We start from the raw sequence: 6050 nt of genomic DNA on the forward strand, positions 1-6050 counted from the left end.
AATATGGCCCTTGAGGAAAATTAATTGGGGAACCCTGACTTAACCCATTTTGGGCGGGAACCCCTTTTGGTGTTTTAATAATTATGTTATACTTTAGCCATTGAAAAATAGCAGATCTACAAGCTCATAGCGTGGCACCGAGCTTGTAGGTCTGCTATTTTTGAAAAATCATGAAAATGTGGTGCAAAGTTTTAACTCAAATATTTGCTTCTGGGGAAGTCCCTGGAACAACATATTTTCAGATGCGGGTCGGAAGCCAATTACATATATTGGGATGTATCAGAAAACTGTCAGGATTTAGAAGACATTTGTAGAATTGTCCTCAGGTCCAAGTGGGTTAAACTATAATTAGATGATTTGGGGGGGCGGGGCACACATTCTTGTTGTCACTCTCACACCAACTCAGAAATGGCCAAAGCTCACTACTAGTCACAACGTGATACGTGGGCTTGGTAGCTCACTTTTCTGATGCATATTGTTGGTGTACAATTTAAAATCTAAAGTTGTATGAATAATGACTAAGCTGCTTTTTTTAAATTGTATCCTCTGTTTTTCTTAGTTGTAGTTTTTGTTGGTGATTTGGATGACCCATTTTTTATCAAACTTTGTTTTTGCTCTTGTAAATAAATTCGACAATCTTGGACAAATTTCTTTGTTTTTAGGCCGTTAGGGCATTTAATACTGTAGAGTAGGTGGACTGCAGCTTGCAATTTATATTTTTATTTATTTTATTCACCATGTCCTGACGTTCCGTTTTTGACCACCAGGTGGCGATTTAATACTAGAGGAAGTAATGCATGTGGGCTCCGTCTTTTGAGCTAATTTAGAACTTCCTGTCTGAGAGCTAGCTAATTTAAGACATCCGGTTGCTTTCAGAATAAAATAAGTTTATTTAATTAATAATTATTACATTACATTATTAGTATTATTATTACATTACAGTTATTGTAAAGACACACATTATGTTTCTGTGTAAAAATAAGTAATTAAATAACATCAAAAAGTTATCTAAATGGATAAATGCTATTCACTGGAGTGAATATTCTATTATATTCTAAAAACGACTTATAAATCCTAAAGCCTTGTTTATACTTCACTGTGCAACGGTCCTATGCTGGACAATAGCAGATATGCAAACTCACAGCACATCTCATTCAAGACACTGAACTTGCAGATCTGCCATTTTTGAACACACTATAAAGTTAACCATTTATCATGCTGCTCTACGTGGCACTGCATTCTGTGACATTAAACCAAATGGCATTTTCCACTCTATGACACTACTGTTCTACATTTTTGTCTAATAAAATAGGCTATTAATTTAATCAATCAAACTGCATTAACTAACAGAGATACTACTAACCAAGCTATCCATGTCAACATGCTCTATAGGAGTCTCAATAACAGGTATAAGTAACGTTTAATGTTTAGTAATTTTTAATGTAGCAGAAGAGGCCATTCATTGAACAGAGTTTTGCACAATTTTAACATCCCAGATCGATTGAAATATGAATCTACTGTGCTGTGCTACACCATGATATATTAAGAGTACAATAACATTCCATTGTGAATAAAAACGTATTAACCACAGTGTAATGCTAAAGGTTTCATCACAGGGCTGTCTGCTTCATGTAATATCATTAAAAGTGTTGTTGGTGACAGACTGACAGTTATATGAGTTGGAAGCATTAAGACCCATTTTAACCCCCAATGGCTTCCTTTCTGACAAATAACGTTATTGTAAAAGATTCACGCGTTCATATGTAGCTATTTTGCATTTACATTTTTATGAGAAGCGGGTGGGACCAAGGGACCCGGATGTAACGTAAGAGCACTACAATATGACTACAATCAATTCCCGGTTAAATCTCGCGGGCGTGGCCTCACACCGGAAGGAAGTGCCGCCGTCCTCAAATACGGAAGAGACGCGTGGAGGTCGGCTTGGTCATTTTTTGTTTGGAAGTGCCACGTCACCATCTTCCGGGTCCGTCTTCGGAGCAAGTAAGTGATTAAATGTTATTTAATACTTAACGCTGTTGTTGTTTTTGTGTTCAAACGTCTATCACTTGAAGTTACTTGTTATGATGTTTATATATGATGTTTGTACGAAACCGTAAAACAGTGTTTCAGTTAATGGTTACTGTTGAAGGTTTATAAACAACGGGCCCGTCGATGACCGAGTGTTTTTCCTTCTTACCAAAACAAACACAATTGTTTTTCCATCTAGTCGAGGTCCATTATTCATTAAGTATTTGAGCCACGGACCACCATGTTACATTTATAGACTCACATTAGAAATGAGCGAGTTATGATTAAAAGAACGTATAAGACGTATGATCTTGGCTCTTTGCTCTTTAACACACGACACAGACGGCTAGCTAACTAGGCTAGCTAGCTTCTAGCCTGTTTGTTGGTGAAAGACTCCAAGCTGGGAAGTGTATTTCAGCGAGTAGCTATACGTGGTTTTGTTTATTTTCTGTAAAGTATAACCCTCGCTGCTACTCGCTGAAATACACTTCCCAGCTTGGAGTAAATAAACAAAACCACGTAGCCTATAGCTACTCGCTGAAATACACTTCCCAACTTGGAGTCTTTCACCAACAAACAACAGGCTAGAAGCTAGCTAGCCTAGTTAGCTAGCCGTCTGTGTCGCTCATTTCTTGCTCATTTAAAAAAAGGTTATATACTATGTAAACTATGAAATGCAGGCTTTCATTTGGTATATAGAACGTTTGTGTAGGCCGTCTCTATGAAACGGTATCAATTGAAAAGGAAATGTTGGGAAATCGCTTTATTTTTTCCCTTGCGCACCCAGCGCCAAGATCACGCGTCGTGTAGGCCGTCTCTACGAAACGGTATCAATTGACTAATGATCATTATGACTTGCTGTTTGCTGTATCTGTTTTTTTTTAAATAGCAAAATACTGGGTCAATTGTCTGACTTTGATTGCTTAAAGTAGACCTGCATAAAATTCTGTACTGCAGCTATTTACAACCAGGTAGTGTATAAGTTAAATTGAATTGTTGTACTTTCAAAAGGGTTTATTGGGGCACCTAAGGTGTTAGATCTCATTCTTCTGCCCTTTGTTTCATTGCACACATGTTAAAGCATTGGTCTAAAACTACATAGCCTATATCCATTGAAAACTCTGTTAGCCTACTAGTTACTTTTTAGATTGTATTATTACAAAATATACACTAAACAACAGTCCTATATTTCTTTACTTTAACTTACTTTTACTTTAACCTAGTGGGGGAGTGGTTAGTGGGTGGGGGAGTGATTATGCAAGAAATTAGGGTTGTGGACAAGTATCTATTGTCACACCCATTCAAGTGGTGCTAAAATTTCAGGATTCTTTGCATGGCTTATTCTCTGCTTTGGGGTTTCTGTTTCAACAAGTTTTAGATGGTCATATCTCCTTCAATTATTGTCCAATTTCATTGAATGATACATCATATGAAAGCTTACATTCTGTACTTTAATAATTTACTGTATAAATCGAGTTGAGGCATATTCTGCTGGCACTGGTCACAGATTCTAAACACAACAAGTAACTTAAAAAGTGATAACATGTTTGAGCCACGGACCACCATTTCACATTAATAGACTCTCACAATGGTGGTCAGTGGCTCAAATGGGTCTGAGAGACTAGATGGCGTCAAATGTTGGTCCGTGGTTCAAACGCTGAATAAATAATCGACTAGAGGTGAGAAGAGTATTGTTTGGTAGGTAAAGGACACACATTCTGTGAAAATTGGCGCGAAGCAACAAACATTCTTTGAAATTGGTGGGAAACGATCCCGGGCACTCATGTTAACAAAGCTCAGTCACTAACCACTATGCTACAATCAGCATTATATAATTAAAGGATCAAAAGTAGCAATCTTCTACATTCTCTAATTGTGTAGTTTTTTGGAAATTAAGCAGATGCTTAACAACAATTGAACTATTGAGAGTGTAAAGATCTACTATTGGGGTCAATTTAGCCTGACCTAAGCAGAGACATTTCTGGCCTAGATGGGAGGGTCGCGTCTCAGAAAAGCGCGCACCCTGATTGGATCTCATCGATCTGTCCGTCACCCCCGGCCCCTCCTCTCCCCCCTAGTGCAGCGCTACGTCACATCATTTAGAGCGACGCCTACGCGGAAGGGTTGACTCCCACTTTTAGACTGGTTCAGCCCACGGCTTTTTCCAGGCTTTCATCTTTCGCGCAGACGAAATGAAAGCCTGGGTATCGAGGCTAGGGTCAATTTGGTTACCTAAATTAAATTGCTCTGTATTGTGACAGTAATCATTGCTATAGAGTGTGTGTTCAGTAACAGTGTTAAATAGCTCTATAGTGTGACAGAAATCATTGCTATAGTGTGTGTTCAGTAACAGTGTTAAATAGATATTGTGACAGTAATCATTGCTATAGTGTGTGTTCAGTAACAGTGTTAAATAGCTCTATATTGTGACAGTAATCATTGCTATAGTGTTTGTTCAGTAACAGAGGTCTCCCGGTCTCTCCAGCTTTTTGTTAAACACAGTCCCATAGTCACAGTACCTCCCATTCACTCCCACTCAGTCCCATTCACTTTTATTCACTCCCATTCAGTCACATAGTAACAGTACATCCCATTCAGTCCCATTAACTCCCATAGTATCAGTCCCATAGTAACAATACCTCCCATTCACTCCCATCCACTCCCATGCACTCCCATAGTATCAGTCCCATAGTAACAGTACCTCCCTTTCACTCCCATTCAGTCCCATAGTATCAGTAACTCCCATTATCTTGCAACACAGCAGCCAAGTATATGCAGAACACGTATACACGCATTTGACATAACACAAACAACAAGACAATTTACATACATAAAGACATGAAGACAAGAGCAATATCCACCGCTTTGATTATCCTGTGGCTACTACAACTCATGATTAAACCCTTTTCTATTTATTAAAGAGCTGGAGAGACAGGAATATTCCTGTTACTGAACACACACTATAGCAATTATTACTGTCACAATAACTTTGTACTTTTGCTACTGATGTTTGTGTGCAACATTTGAGCTGGTGTCAAGTCACCTTAATTCAAGTGATAGATTATATACAGGGGCATGCCATATGGTCTACCTGCACAGCCTTTGTGATTACTGGTAGATCACGATGTACCTTTTGGGCACCCCTGCAATACAGGATTCCTGTCCAGAATTGTTTTTTATTAAATATAGAGGGTTTAAGTGTAGGGTTTGTCATGTTGGTGTTCTCTATAACTTTTCGTCCTGGGCATGACGTTAAACTGTCCAGTGTAACTCCAAGTTACATGGGGTGGGTATGGTTTGAGAGTTTGTGATGCTCAGTTCTTTTTTTGCGTCTCGGTTCCTCAGGTGGAAGCTGCATAGTTGGGTTTTTGATGGGTTGGGTTTCAAGTGGCTGGTCGTTTGTTTAGATATTGAAAAGGAGGGGGGCGAGCGCGCTACCTTGTGGGAGGCCGTTCTTTTCGGCTTTCCATTTACTCCTCTGGTCATTTAACTGAACATAGAAGCGCCTGTTGTTGAGGAGGCTTTTCCTGACCATTGTGCGGTGTTGGACAGTGTCGTAGGCAGCAGAGAGATCTCTGAATGCTGCTCCAGTTATTTGTTTCCCCTCAAACCCATCCTCAATGTGTTGGGTGAGGTTGAGCTCTGTCCAGCACAGGAGCGGCTGGGACGGAAACCAGCTTGGTCTTTAGTCAGCTTGGTATCTATGAGTGGCAACAAGGCGTTGGAGTAGCAGCTTCTCATATAGCCTTGTAGGTGATGCAGAGGGAAATGGGTCGGTAGCTCTTTGTGGATAATGGGTCTATGCCAGGTTTAGGGATTGCAACAACGTTGGCCTTTTCCCAGACAGAAGGGATGGTTTTCTGTGCTATGCATGTGTTCAGCATCCCCACAAGCCAGGTCTTTGCGTTGGGTCCCAGGTGCTGTAACATTTCTGCCAGTAGGTCATCAATCCCTGCTGCTTTTCCGGGTTTCAACTTTCCCATTGCAGTTTCAAGTTCTTCTAGGTCGAAGGGTTTGGTTTG

The sequence above is a fragment of the Protomyctophum parallelum genome (genome assembly GCF_964188405.1).
Source record: "Protomyctophum parallelum genome assembly, chromosome: 2".
In the NCBI taxonomy this organism is placed as follows: Eukaryota; Metazoa; Chordata; class Actinopteri; order Myctophiformes; family Myctophidae; genus Protomyctophum; species Protomyctophum parallelum.